The sequence below is a fragment of the Dasypus novemcinctus genome, chromosome 19, assembly GCF_030445035.2.
Source record: "Dasypus novemcinctus isolate mDasNov1 chromosome 19, mDasNov1.1.hap2, whole genome shotgun sequence".
Lineage (NCBI taxonomy): Eukaryota > Metazoa > Chordata > Mammalia > Cingulata > Dasypodidae > Dasypus > Dasypus novemcinctus.
In genome coordinates this window covers 63388162-63403535 of record NC_080691.1, presented here as the reverse complement: position 1 = coordinate 63403535, position 15374 = coordinate 63388162, and the positions used below count along the sequence as shown (strand labels likewise).

Genomic DNA, 15374 nt, shown 5'->3' with positions numbered 1-15374 from the left:
ATTCTTCTCAAGCACACATGGATCATTCTCCAAGATAAATCACGTGCTAGACCACAGAGAAAGCCTCAGTGAATTCAGAAAGATTGAAATCACACAAAATAATTTCTCTGACCACAGTGGAATGAAGCTGGAAATCTGCAAGGTCCAGAGACCCAGATTAGACACCAAGATATGGAAGTTCAGCAACACACTGTTCGACAAACAGTGGGTCAAGAAAGAAATCTCAAAAGAAATCAGTAACTACCTTGAAACCAATGAAAATGACAGCACAACATATCAAAAGTTATGGCATACAGTGAAACCTGTGCTGAGAGAGAAATTTAGAGCTGTAAATTCATTCATCAAAAAAGAAGAGATAAAATTGAAGACCTAACTTCACATACTCCCTAAAAACCTGCCCCTGTGCCAGATGCCCCCAGTAAGCACCTTAAATGGGTAACCCTTACTTATTATATTTTCTAAAGAGCTTTCTCAACATTATCATTTCAACAACATACCTGACAATCTCCCATGTTCATCTGCTCCCCCAACCCTTCCCCCAATTCCTTGGGCCATCTGACCCATCCTTCCAACCCTAGACCCCTCAAGCCTGAAAAGTCCCACCCAGTTATATCCCTATGCCCCCATCTTATCCCTTCTCTGTACTAATACTTAACTCCACTTTATCATAGATTTCACCCATGTAGGCATCAGCTCAAAACCTTCCTCTCACCTGCAATTTTCTGTAAGCCTATCATCCAGTCTCTAGCTCTCTGAGACAACTTGGATTGCTTATTTCATATCAGAGAGCTCACGTATTGTTTGTCCTTCAATGCCCGGCTTGATTCACTCAACATAAGGTTCTCAAGATTCATCCATGTTATCCCATGTATTTGTTCTGTATTCCTTCTTACAGATGAGTAGTTTTCCATTGTATATCTATACCACATTTTGTTTACCCATTCATCTGCTGATGGGCATTTGGGTTTATTCCAACTTTTGGCAATAGTGAATAATACCTCTATGAACATTTGAGTGCATATATTTGTGTCCTTGTTTTCAGTTCTTCTGTGTATATACCCAGCAGTGGAATTGCTGGGCCATATGGCAAATCTATAGCTAGTTTTTTGAGAAACTGCCAAAATGTACTTCAGAATGTCTGGATCCTTCTGTATTTCCATCAACAGTGGATGAGTCTTCCCGTTTCTCCACATTTTTTCCAACACTTGTAGTCTTCTAATTTTTTAATAATCACCTGTCAAATGGGGGTAAGATGGTATCTCATTGTAGTTTTGATCTGCATTTCCCTAATAGCTAGTGAATTTGAGCATCTTTTCATGTGCTTTTTAGTGCTGTATTAACACATGGTTTGGGAGGCATGTGGTGTCATACATGAGTTGGAGGGAGTACTCCAGGGCATGCATAAGTGGTATATAGATATGTTTGGATTTTCATTGGGTTTTGTATAGAGTTACACATGACAACTGAGGGAGTGCTGAATTCCCATCCTGAGTACTTCTGTCACATTCTCCAAAGGAACAGGAATAATTCCCCAAGAGCAAAGACAAAGACCAGTGAAGAAAGATGGTCCAAGCCTGGGCCCTTGATACTGATGACTATGCTAATGAGTCTGTGTGCTTGAAATTTCAACTAGGTCTAGCGATGCAGTGTGCCTAAGAGTTAACTCCTGAGATCCTCCATCAAATGTGGCCACTCTCTTGGCCAATGTCAGCATGTAAATGCATTACCATATCCCCAGCGTGGGACCTGATCTTCAGGGATGAGACTCCCTGGGGTCAAGGGATCACTACCATCACCAGGTAGTGATGCCACTAGATAAAGATCTTGAATAAAAGGGGAAATGGAAATGGCAAAGACAAATGAGTTCATATGGCTAAGAGCCTTCAAAATGAGTTGGGAGGTCATCCGATGGGTCATGCTTATGGATGTCTCAGCAGGATCCCGGAAATAGCCAAAGTATATACAACTCCAGCTACTGGTGCTCTTGAGGTTTACAGAGATACAGTTCTACAGTCATGGCAAATGACTCTGGAGTTCAGTGCCTTGCCAATGGGTCCTATTTTGGAATTTGTGCTCCTGATTGTGATGGAGTTGGACTCAGATGTGAGCTCTCTACACATGCCTCTTCTGCCACTTTTATTTAACCCATGACTGGTGCTGGGTTTTGTGTATGGTGAGGAGACTTGAATCTCTGGATTGCCCATGTGACAGCTGGGCCCTGATCCTCAGCAGAGTTGCAAAGCCTACTTTGTTGTTCATTGGTCTTACCCATGTCAGCTGGTGGGGAGGTGAGCATGGTTCACCACCACCCCAGGGAAACAAGAATGTCTACAACAGCAAGCAGGAGAATTGCCTCCATTAGTCATGTGGGATTTAAGCCCTCTCTTGATTTAGAGGTGGAGTGGACATCACAATCCCAGGTCCAGAGGTTGGAGGAGTATAATATGGATTCGTGTGGACTTGCTGGTATTTTACTGTAGAACTATTGTGATTCTAGTAATGGAAGAAATTGTATCATTGATGTGGAGATGGTGGCCACGGGAGTTGCTGAGGGCAGGGAGAGGGAGGAAGAGGTATGATATGGGGCATTTTTGGGACTTGGAATTGTACTGAATGATATTGCAGGGACAGATGCAGGACATTGTATATCCTGCCATAATCCACTGGATGGACTGTGGGAGAGTATGTGTGTGCTACAGTGTAAACTATGGTCCATATTGTGTGGCAGTGCTCCAGGGTATACTCACCAAATGCAATGAATGTGCCTTGCTGATGAGAGGGTTGTTGATGTTGGAGGAATGGGGGCTTGGGGAGTGAGGTATATGGGAATCACTTGTATTTTTTTAAGGTAACATTTTGTGTGATCTATTTATCTTTAAAAAAAAAGACAGTAAAAATTTTTGCTTTAAAAAATGCAACTCCACTCTGCAAATAGTGAACGTTGAGTTAAACCATGTACTATATTTAATACTACAGTTATAAAAATATGCTAGCATCAATTGTAACAAGTATTCCACAGCAATGCAAGGTATACTTGTATGTGGTATATGGGAATCCTGTGTTTTATGCATGATTATTCTGTATACCCATAACTTCTCTAATAAAGAAAAAATGCTTAATGTTTAGGAAAAAAACTTCAGTAAATTTTAAGAATTGCAAGGGTGAGGTCTATGTTTAGTCATATTTTTACCCGTCCTGATCTGAGGGTGATTTGTGCTGATTCATTCTCTTGATTCAAAAATGCTGACATTCTTTTCTCGGTGTGAGCTTTGCTAATGGTCCATCAATAGATTAAAAATGAAGAGAGTTTTATGATACGTGATTGTTCTTCAAAATTTTGAAATTGAAAAAACAAACACTGAAGGATGTCAAGGCAGTTTTGAAGTAGGATTTCTTCATTTTTGACATCCACTGCTTTCTTATGTGAGAACATTTTTACCATCAGCACTTAAGTGTCTTTTTCAGAGGACTGAATCATGAGCTTTGATCATGCCCATCTCACAGATCATCTCAAAGAACTTGCACTTCTCAGGGCAAATCCCGGGAGAAATATGAGACAGCAGCAAGGCCATTGGAGTTGGCAGGGGACACACCCAAAACTGATTCAGCCAGAAATCACTTTAGATTTAGAAGAAAACACCAGGCTGCTCTGTGCCTCAGCATCTTGGTCTCATTCTCTCTCCCCCAATTTTTCTCCCTTCACCAGAGGTGACCTTAGGTGTTCAGTAGAGAACCAGAACCTTGGCTTTTTTATTTGTGAAAGATGTTTGTGTGTGTGTGTCATATAGACCCATACCAAGCTGAGAATTAACATGGATTGGTATGAGAAAAGTGGTACCCTCATTTCTCATGATAGACACAAGAGAACTGAGGAAGAAAAGATATGTTAGAGTGTATTCTGACTGGGCAGGTGCAACAGTAATTACCATCTTTTGCATGATCTGACTGTCATTTGCAGCTCTGAAATTATGAATCATATTAAATATAACATAATAACAAAAATAAAGAAAACACCCCAAATTTATGAAAATATATTGACTTCAAACAAAATAAAAAGGAAATTGTAACACTGAAATCATTCATATAAATTATAAAAACCAGATAAAATTAAATACAGATTATTTTAAGAAACATTTTAAAATTAAAGTAACAAATACATATAAATCTTTTAAAATAAGGTAATTCAGGAATGAAATATAGTTTAAATCATATAATTGAAAATGATTTTAAAGACAATTGATTATGAAAATAATACACATTTATAGGGAATGAATAGATTTTAACAGTGTTGGGTAGATGTATCCTTTCTCTACAAGAGCTTAGATTTAAAAAGAAATATTCAAAAAGATGGAGAAACAAAATAGAGATGATCACTTTCAACAGAAGTAAGGAGAATACCTCTGATAACTTCTATAGAATAAAAAAAAAAAACATTATCCATTGGCTCAGCGAGGTCAGAATCAGGTGCCAGGATGCCTGGTTTTTGAATACTGGCTCCATTACATGGTTATTGTGTGACCTTGGACAAGTCACCCCACCTTTCTGGAATACCCCATCTGTAAAAGCAGGCTTAATAATATATATATTTTTTGCAGATTAAGTGAAACAATGCCTGTAGATTAGATAATAATTTAGATCTTACTATACTAGAGGAGAGGAATTTTGGTACCATAAATGATCTTTTCAAGGTACTGGACTTAAATCAGTGCAAATGTATTTTTCAACCACATTTTATGCCTCAATAAAATTTTAAGTCAAAATAATAAATGAAGAAAATAAAAAATAAAACAAAGGAGGCGGGAGAAGGGTAGACTCGCGAGAGCTCCTCCCCGGCCCACTGTCCGGGTGCGCCTAGTCGCCTGCGGCCAGAGTGCGCCTCTGCCGGGCAGTAAGGGCCGATTGCGAAGCTAAGTCCTAGCCTTCTTCCTCTCCTCCCTCACTCCTCCTCCTCGGTTGTCACCTGAAACTCAGCTGATCCAGGTTGGTGCCGGGACGCTTCTGGGGAGTCGGGTACCGCGGACAGCCGCCCTTCCCCCTCGGCTTCCGCACCGCCGCCGCCTCCCCTCACCGTCCTCCTCTCCCCTCCCGGCTTCTTTGTTTTCCCCACCTGCTCCTCTCCCAGCCCGGCTCCCAGGACCATGTTTACAGGAGAAGATTTTGGGATTCTCTGAGGAAATTGCAGTTGGTGTTCCTGGGGAGCAGAGCGGTAAGGGCCCGGCTTATGCTCTCGATTTAGCGCCTAATCGACTCCCTCTGCCAAACCGCCCACCCTTTGGGAGCCCAGGGGCCTCGGTTTGGAAAGGCCCTTCCAAACCCGGGTCGGGGAGTGATGAGATGGGGATGGTACGTCTGGGGTGGCTCAGGCAGGGTGGCGCTGGGAACAACCAAGGGTGAGGAGGACAGGGGGAGGCTCCATGCTGTAGAGTGGGGGGGAGGGTGGATCTGGGGTGGATTGGGGGCTGGGGGCGCACAGAGGGGTGTGGGAGTGCAGGTGCTGCTCTTCTAGGAGGCCAGAGGGTGGCGGCTCACCCTGGCAGCACCAAGGCCTGAAGAGGACTGGCTCTCACTCTGCGCGCTGGCACTAGGGCATCAGGTGCGGGTGACCGCACAGGTGGTGGGGCGACTGTGGGGGTGAGGGCGGGCACCTGTCTTTGGAGAACCAGATGGGGCTGGGGTCAGGCCGCCACCCACCCCAATGTCTGGAAGGGGCTCCCTGCGGACTCTGCCGGAACCAGACTAAGGGTAAGTCCAGACTTTTAGCACACCTGGCTGGTAGAAGGGAGGAAGGGTGGACACCAGCTCCCTCTGGAAAGAATAGGCACGGGCCCTGGGGAAGGAGGGCGTGTACCTCTCCTGGCTTATGACTAGCTTGACTCAGGAGATTCTAGCCTCGCTACTTTTTCCCTGAGTGCATTATCATTTTCAGGTTTCAAGGGTCAGGGAGATGGAGCCAGGGTCCTTCAACACTAGGCGACTTTGAAGGTGAGGGACACCTCACATGGAGAGGCTGTGAAACCTGGCACTGGGCAGGGAAAGGCTCAGTTACATGCCCAGCCTAGCTTCCCAGCACTCCTCAGGAGAGCCTCAGAAGGTTCTTCTCACTCCCTCTCCCAGTTTACTGACCTTCTTGGGGAAGGGGAGGTCATCCTGGTAGCCTGCTAGAACCAGAATAGGGGCTGTGGTGGGAGGGGACCACAGGCCTCCTTGCTGCCCAGCAGCCTCCCTGCAGGAAACTTCTCTGAAGCCCAGGTTGGTAGAAGGTGGGAAGCCCAGAATGAAGGGCACTGATCCCTGTAGGAAAAAATGGCTCTCAGAGCAGCGCTCCAGAGGCCCTCTTATGTAGAGCTGAAGGGAGACAAATAAGGCTCCACCAGACCTGTTTGGAGGAGGTGGTCCCAGACAGGCAGGACCTCCAGTTCTAGCTTTGCAGACCACTCAGTTCCCAGTTTTGTGCCTGTACAAGTGATTAAGGACAAGGTAACCTTGGGAGACCCTGGTGTACTCAGGGAATAGTGATTTATAATGTGTGTACAAGTGGGTCCTGGAGGCTCACCTGAGCTCTCCTGTCTGCTCTTCTCATTTGCTGAGATGGATAGATCTAGAAAAGCATTAGAAGGTGAACAACGGGCCCTACCTTGAAGGTGGGTCTTAGGAGCAAGCTGGGCATTTCAGATCAGGGTCAATTCAGTCAGCCAGACCTGAATACTGGACACTGAGAATCTGGTCTTAATAGATCCCAGTGTCTTTGTGCCTAGAAAGTCTGTCTTTGTTTTTTTACATGCCATTGCTAGGCTTTTGGGTCATGAAGCCTTGGGAGAGGACTTTGCAGCATCCAGGTAGTTCATGAACTACCATACAGCTGTTAAAAACATTAATGAGCTCCAGGATGATTGCGTGTTCACATTTGTCTAGGGCAGTCCTGGTTTATGTCTTTTGTCCTACCTTTTCATGTCACTGCCTTTCACTAAGAATACCCTGATGTGACTATGTAATACGCTCATGCTATTAGGTCTATTGTGGAAATTTCTTTAAGAAAGGTTGACTTAATGACTGAATAACTTAATAACTTAAGTAAAAACTTTAAAATGCACACAAAAATAGGATGTACAATAAGATACAGACATGTAAGTTTGTACCTGGCTGGCCTATTCATGAGCAAAGATGTCAGAAATTGTTAAGTGGATGTCTGGGGGTGATAGAACTGAGGGAACAGGGGCTGGATGAGAAGGAGGCTTACCTTGAATTGTGTACCATTTTCAATATTTGATTTTTTTTTTTTTATATTAATATGAGTATGTGCTTCTTTTCCACAAGTATACAATAATAAACATTATGGGGAGGGGTCTTGACAGTTGTTTGACTTAAGTCCTGTTATGTGAATTTTCCTTCAGGAGGCCATAGTCAGCTGGAAATTCCCAGAGAAGTGACCAAATTTTGGGTTCATGCTCATGAGACTTAACTGGTATGTAATTTTCCATTCTTTTAATATCTTTATCTGGTTTTGGTATTAGGAAAATGTTGGCCTCATATAGTGAGTTAGGGAATGTTCCTTCTGCTTTGTTTTCTGAAAGAGTTTGTGGAGAATTGGTTTCATTTTTTCATAAATGTTTGCTAGAAATTGCCAGTGAACCATCGGAATCCAGTCCTTTCTTTTTTGGACTGTTATTAACTATTGATTCAAACTTTTAATACCTATAGGGCTATTCTGATTATCTGTTTGTTCTTGTGTGAGTTTTGATAGTTTGCAACTCTCAAGGGGTTTTGGGCTATTACATCTAAATTATCAAATTATTGGGCTTAATCCTGTTCATAGTCTTCTTCAATTATCCTTTTAATGTCTGTGGAACCAGTAGAAATGATTCATCTCCCATTCCTGGTATTGGTAGTTTATATCTTCTCTTTTATCTGTTTGATTAGCCTAGCTAGAGGTTTATCAGTTTGATTGATCTTTTTAAAGTATAAAACGATCCTTTAGTTTGGGCATAAGTTTTCATTTCTAAGTGATTAATCTGCAGGAGTGTAATGGCTGGATTGTATGATAAGTATTTATTTAGTTTTATAAGGAATTGCTAACTAGGTTTCAGAGCAACTATACTATTTTACATTCCCTCAAATAATGTATGAGAGATTCAGTTTCTCTGCATTCTTATCAGCATTTGGTATTGTCACTTTATATTTTGGTTGTTTTAATAGCATGTATCTATATCTCATAATGGTCTAGTTTGCATTTGCCTAATGGCTAATTATATAAACCTGACCACCTGGTTTCCCTAACTGTTCCTGTGCTGTCTAATTCATCGTATCTCTCTACTGGACTACTGTGATAGCTCCCTAACTGATCTGCCTTTTTACATGCTTGCTGCTGTGATCCCTTCTTACCTGGAAACCAGAATGATCCTGTTCAAACCTAAGGTAGGTCTTGTCCCTTGTTGCTCTTTACTGAAACCCCCCATCCATTCCCAAAATTCTTATACTGGACTACAAGGAACTCCACAGTATGTGTCCCAAGTTTTAAAAGTGGTTTTATTGAGATATATTCACATACCATCCAATATATCCACAGTGTAAAATGACATTTAGTATAATCAAAGAGCTGTGTATTCATCACCACAATCAATTTTAGGACATTTTCATCACTACAAGAAGAAAAGCCCCATATCACTTAGCAGTCACCTCTCAATCCTTCTATCATTCCCAAGCCCTACATAACCACTAATATAATTCTATCTCTATAAATTTGTTTATATTTTCCTCTTATATAAATGGAATCATAGAACATGTAGTACTTTGTGTCTGGTTTCTTTCACTTAGCTACTGTTTTCTTAAATATTGCAACTTTTTTGATTACAGAAGTTTTAACTTTACAGAAAAGTCATGCAAAAAAATACAGTGTTCCCGTATACCCCTCTATTGTTGACACTGTGCATTAGTGTGGTGCCTTTTTATGGTTGATGAAAAATATTAAGATACTACTATCATCCAAAATGTACATTAAATGTATTTAGTCCATATACCATCCTATTATTAACACTGTGTAATAGTATCAGACATTTGCTATACTTTATGAAAGAACGATCTTATATTTGTACAATTAACACCAGTCCATCATCCATAACAGTGTTCACTGAGTTCACTGAGCCATGTTTTGACTTCCAACTTTTCTTCTAATAGCATACAGGGCCCAAAACTTTCCCTTACAACCACATTCACAAGCTTAATTCAGCAGTTAATTACATTTACAACAATGTGCTACCATCACCACTATCCATTTCCAAATATTTACAATCAACCAAAATAGAAACTCTTCAAATTTAAGCATCAGCTCTCCATTCTTTATGGTGATTATATCCCTTGGTAACTTATATTCTAGATTCTAAATTTATGAGTTTGCTTATTTTAATTAGTTCATATCAGTGAGATCATACACTATTAGTCCTTTTGAGTCTGGCTTATTTCACGCAACATAATGTCCTCAAGGTTCATCCATGCTGCCACATGCATCAAGACTTCATTCTTTCTTACAGTTGAATAATATTCCATCACATGTATTTACTGCATTTTGTTTATTTAATCATCTGCTGGCAGATATTTGGCTTCTTTCTTTTGTCTATTGTGTTGTGAATATTGGTATACAAATATCTTTTGAATCCCTGCTTTCAATTCTTTTGAATATTTATCAGAAGTTGGATTACCAGGTCATATGGTAGTACTAAGTTTAAATTTTAATGAAACTTCCAAACTGTTTTCCATAGTGGATACATTATTTTATATTCCTACTAACAATTTACAGGTTTTCCTATATTATGCATCCTCACCAGTGCTTGGTATTTTCCAATATTTAAAATAATAGCCATTCTAATGTTTGTGAAGTGATAACTCATCATGCCTTTGATTTCCTTTTCCCTAATCTCTAATGATGTGGAGCATCTTTTCATATGCTAATTGGCCATTTGTATATCTTCTTTGAAGAAATGTGTATTTAAATACTTTGCATTTTTAATGAGTTGCCTTTTATTATTGAGTTGTAAGGTTTCTTTGTATATTCTTAAATATAAAACCTTATTGCATATATTTTTTATATTCTATTGGTTTTCTTTTCATTTCCTTGAAAATGTCCTTTGATGAACAAATTTTAAAATTTTGAAGCAGTCCCATTTATCTATTTTTTTCTCTTTTATTGTTCATGCTTTCACTGTGAAGTATAAGAATCCATTGCCTAGCAAATGACCAAAAAGCAAGTGAAAAAGTGCTCAACATCATTAGGCATTAGGGAAATGTAAATCAAAACCACAGTGCAATGCAATTACATGGGTCCCTTTGAGTCGACCCATTATTAGTATTGCTACTATTACAAAATGGAAAATTTAAAGTTTCAGATAGGGCATAGAAGAGGGAACAATCATTCAATATCAGCTGAAATGTAAAATGATGTAGCTGCCTTGGAAAACAATTTCATGGTTCCTCAGAAATTTAAGTATAGAATTACCATATGACCCTGCAATCCTACTTGTAAGTATATACCCAAAAGAACTGAAAGCAGGGACATGAACAAATATTTGCATATCAATGTTCATAATGGCATTATTCACAATTGCCAAAAGATGGAAGCTACCCATGTGTGCATCAAGAGAAGAGTGGATACACAAAACATGGTATATACATAAAATGAAATATTATTCAGCTATATAAAGAGTAAAGATCTGATACATACTACAGTATGGATGAACCTTGAAGACATCATGTTAATGCCTCATTTTATGCTTGATTTTTCTTTAAACCTATATCCTCCGTAACATAAAATAAGACTTCATTGCTTAATACAAGGTCCTAAAGATATTTTCCAATGATTTATTCTGTTTTATATTTTCAGTTACTATGTATAGGTCATTCATCTATTTTCAGTTTATTTTGTGTATGGTATGTTCACTTTTATTCTTTGGCATATGGATATTCAATTTTTCCAGTATAATTTATTGAAGAGACTGTTCTTTACCCTTTGAGTGGACTTAGCACCATTGTAAAAAATTAACTGGATATGGGGAGCAGATGTATATCAAGTGGTTAAGCACCTGCATCCCATGTTGCAGGTCCTGGGTTCAACCTTCCATACCTCCTAAATAATTAATTGGACATTAATAAGAGGGTTTATTTCTACACTTAAAATTCTCTTCAAACAGTCTTATATGTATGTTTGTCCTCATCCAGTATCACAGTCTTGTGAATACTGCCACTTGTAATAAGTTTTTTTTTGCCAATTGATTTTTTTATTGAAGTATATCATTCATACATGAACACACATAAACAATAAGTGTATAGTAAAGATTGTGAACTTACAAAATAAACATACATAACATCACACAGGGGTCTCATACATCACCCCTCCACCAACTCTGCATTGGTGTGAAACATTTGTTACAAACTATGCAAGAGCATTGTCAAAATATTTCTAACAGCTGTAGTCCTTATCTTATACTTGGTGTATTTTTTCCTCAATCCATACTATTTTTTTAAATGAATTTTTGTTACAGATATTATGAACTTTCAAAACAATCATACAGATGTATAGATTTCCCATACAACTCCACACCCTGATGGAACATTTGCTACAGATTATGGGATAATATAATCAGACTATTACCAGCAATCATGGTCCATAGCATACATTTGGCACTCTTTTTCCATACACCTCCATTATCAACACAGTATGGCTTGGCATTAATGCAAGAATATTATAGAATTGCTGTTAACCGCATTTTATAGGTCACACCAATTGTAGTTTTCCCATGTTTCTTCATATTCCCATCACCCTGCAGTAGTGATGTACATCTGCTCTAGCTCACAGAAGGACTCTCTTGCATTTGTATCCTTAACCACAATTCTCAACTGCCTCTGGGTTCACTGTGTTATTTGGTCCCTAGATTATTCTTTAACTTTCTTTCTATTGACATTTACTTCAACAGACTACCTTTTTCAGTCACAATCCCATTTATAAACCAGTTGTTACTCACTATAATGTGTTACTATCAACTCTATCCATCTCCACACTTTTACAGTCAAGTTAATTAAAACTTCCATGTACATTAAGCTTCCATAGCTCTTCTCAATCCTCCTCTTATCTCCTGATAACCTATACTCCAGGTTCTAATTCTGTGTGTTTATTATTTGTATTTAGTTCATATTAATGAGACCATGCAATATTTGTCCTTTTGTGTCTGCCTTACTTTGCTTTATAATGTCTTCAAACTCATCCATGTTATCACATATGTCCCAATTTCATTTCTTCTTATTGTAGCATAGTATTCCATCATACGTATATACCACATTTTGTTGATCCATTAATTGGTGGATGGACACTTGGGCTGTTTCCATCTTTTGGCAATTGTGAACAATGCCACTATGAATATTGGTGTGCAGATATCTATTTGTGTTATAGTTTTTAGTTCTTCTGGATATGTTCCTAGTAGAGGAATTGCTGGAGCATATGGCAGTTCTATATTTAGCTTCCTGAGGAACTGCCAAACTGTCTTCCACAGAGGCTACATCATTTTACATTCCCATCAACAGTGAAGACATGTTCCTATTTCTCCACATCCTCTCCAGCACTTATTATTGTCTGTTTTTTCTATAATGGCCATTCTGTGTGGTGTTAGATGATATCTCATTGTTGTTTTAATTTACATTTCCCTAATAGCTAGTGATATGGAGCATTTCTTCATGTGCTTTTTGGTCATTTGTATTTCCTCTTTGGAGAAATGTCTATTTAAATCTTATGCCCATTTTTTATTGGATTGCTTGCTCTTTTATTGTTGAGTTGTATGATCTCTTTATATAGAATGGAAATCAAACTCTTTTCAGATAAGTGGTTTCCAGATATTTTCTCCCATTGACTGGGCTGCCTTTTTACCTTTTTGATGAAGTGCTTTGAGTTCACAGAAATGGTTACGTTTGAGGAAGTCCCATTTATCCATGTTTTCTTTTGTTGCTTATGTTTTTGATATAAGGTTTAAGAATCCACCACCTACCACCAGGTCTTGAAGATGTTTCCCTACATTTTCTTCTAGGAGCTTTATTGTACTTCCTTTTATATTTACGTCTTTTGTCCATCTTGAGTTAATTTTTGTGTGAGTTGTGAGGTAGGGGTCTTCTTTCTTTCTTTTGACTATGGATATCCAGTTCTCTCCCAACACCGTTTGTTGAATAAACTATTCTGCCCCAAATGGGAGGGCTTGACAGGCTCATCAAAAATCACTTGGCCATAGATGTGAGGGTCTGTTTCTGAACAATCAAATCAGTTCCATTCATCTATGTGTCTATCTTTATGCCAATACCATGCTGTTTTCACCACTGTAGCTAGGTAATATGATTTAAAGTCCGTAAATGAGAGTCCTCCAACTTAATTTTTCCTTTTTAAGATGTTTCTGGTTATTTGGGGCCTCTTACCCCTCCAGATAAATTTGATAATTTTTTTTTCCATTTGCTTAAAAAATGCTGGTGGAATTTTTTTTGGGATTGCATTGAATCTGTGTATCAATTTGGGTAGAATTGACATCTTAATGATATTTAGTCTTCCAATCCATGAACATGGAATGTTCTTCCAATTATTTAGGTCTTTTTTGATTTCTTTTAGCAATGCATTATAGTTTTCTGAATACAAGTGTTTTGCATCTTTGGTTAAGTTTATTCTTAAATATTTGATTCTTTTAGTTGCTATTGTAAATGGAATTTTCCCCCTGACTTCATCGTCAGATTGTGCATTATTTGTGTATAGAAACACCACTGGTTTTTCCATATTGATCTTGTGTCCTGACACTTTACTGAAATCATTTATTAGCTCTAGCAGCTTTTTTGTTGACTTTTTGGGATTTTCTAGGTATACAATTATATCATCTGCAAATAATGAAAGCTTTAATTCTTCCTTTCCAATTTGGATGCCTTTTATTTCTTTTTCTTGCCTGATTGCTCTAGCTAGAACCTCTAGCACTATATTGAACAGCAGTGATGATAGTGGGCTTCCTTGTCTTGTCCCTGATCTCAATGGGAAAGCTCATTTTACACCATTGAGTACAATGTTAGCTGTGGGTTTTTCATATATGGCCTTTATCATGTTGAGAAAATGTCCTTCAATTCCTAATTTTTGTAGTATTTTTATCAAGAAATGATGCTATATTTTGTCAAATGCCTTTTCTGCATCAATTGATAAGATCATGTGATTTTTCTTCTTTGATTTATTAATGTGGTGTATTATGCTGATTGATTTTCTTGTGTTGAACCAGCCTTGCATGCCTGGTATAAAACCCACTTGATCATTATGGATAATTCTTTTAATGTGTTGTTGGATTCGATTAGAAAGTATTTTATTGAGGATTTTTGCATCTGTATTTGTTAGAGAAATGGGTCTATAATTTTCTTTTTTTTGTAGTATCTTTATCTGACTTTGGTGTTTGAGTGAGATTGCCTTCACAGAACGTGTTTGGTAGTGTTCCTTCTTGTTGAATTTTTTGGAAGAGCTTGAGAAAGATTGGTATTAAATCTTTGAATGCTTGATAGAACTTGCCTGTGAAACCATCTGGTCCTGGACTTTTCATTTTGGGGAGCTATTTGATGACTTTCACTTTCTTTACTTCTGATTGGTTTGTTGAGGCCTTCTATTTCTTCTAGTGTCAGTGTAGGTTGTTTGTACATTCCTAGGAATTTTTCCATTTCATCTACATTGTCTAGTTTTTTAGCATAAAGTTATTGATAGTATCCTCATGATCTCCCTTATTTCTGTGGGGTCAGTAGTAAGGTTCCCTTTTTCATTTTTTATTTCATTATTTACATCTTCTCTCTTTTTTCTTAGTCTAGCTAAGGGTTTGTTGATTTTGTTAATCTTCTTAAAGAACCAACTTTTCATTTTGTTAATTTTCTCTATTGTTTTTTTGTTCTCAATTTCATTTATTTCTGCTCTGATCTTTGTTATTTCATTCCTTCTACTTGCTTTAGAATTAGCTTACTGTTCTTTATCTAGTTCCTCCAGCTGTGTAGTTAGGTCACTGATTTTAGCTTTCTTCTTTTTTTTAATGTAAGCATTGAGGGCTATAAATTTTCCTCTCAACACTGCCTTTGCAGCATCCCATAGGTTCTGATATGTTGTATTCTCATTGTCATTCATCTTGAGATATTTACTGACTTCTCTTGAAATTTCTTCTCTGATCCACTGATTATTTGAGTGTGTTGTTTAATCTCCATATATATGTGAATTTTCCCTTTATTTGCCACTTATTGATTTCCAGCTTTACTCCATTATGATCAGAGAAAGTGCTTTATATAATTTCAATTTTGTTGAATTTATTGAGATCTGCTTTGTGTCCCAACATATGGTCTATCCTGGAGAA

General features: G+C 38.3%; 1 long non-coding RNA gene across 2 annotated transcripts in view; it reads left to right on the top strand.

Moving 5' to 3' along the window:
• The first annotated feature begins 4887 nt into the window (after positions 1-4887).
• The window catches only part of LOC111759896 (uncharacterized), a 62605-nt gene continuing 52118 nt past the window's right edge, over positions 4888-15374 (top strand). The window contains exons 1-4 of one of the 2 annotated variants that reach the window (XR_002793743.2): positions 4888-4980; positions 5123-5206; positions 7392-7462; positions 8391-8412. This is a non-coding gene — a long non-coding RNA (uncharacterized lncRNA). Of the gene's footprint in view, positions 4981-5019; positions 5207-7391; positions 7463-8390; positions 8413-15374 lie in introns of those variants that run through there. The other variant, XR_009181914.1, reaches the window with a different exon arrangement.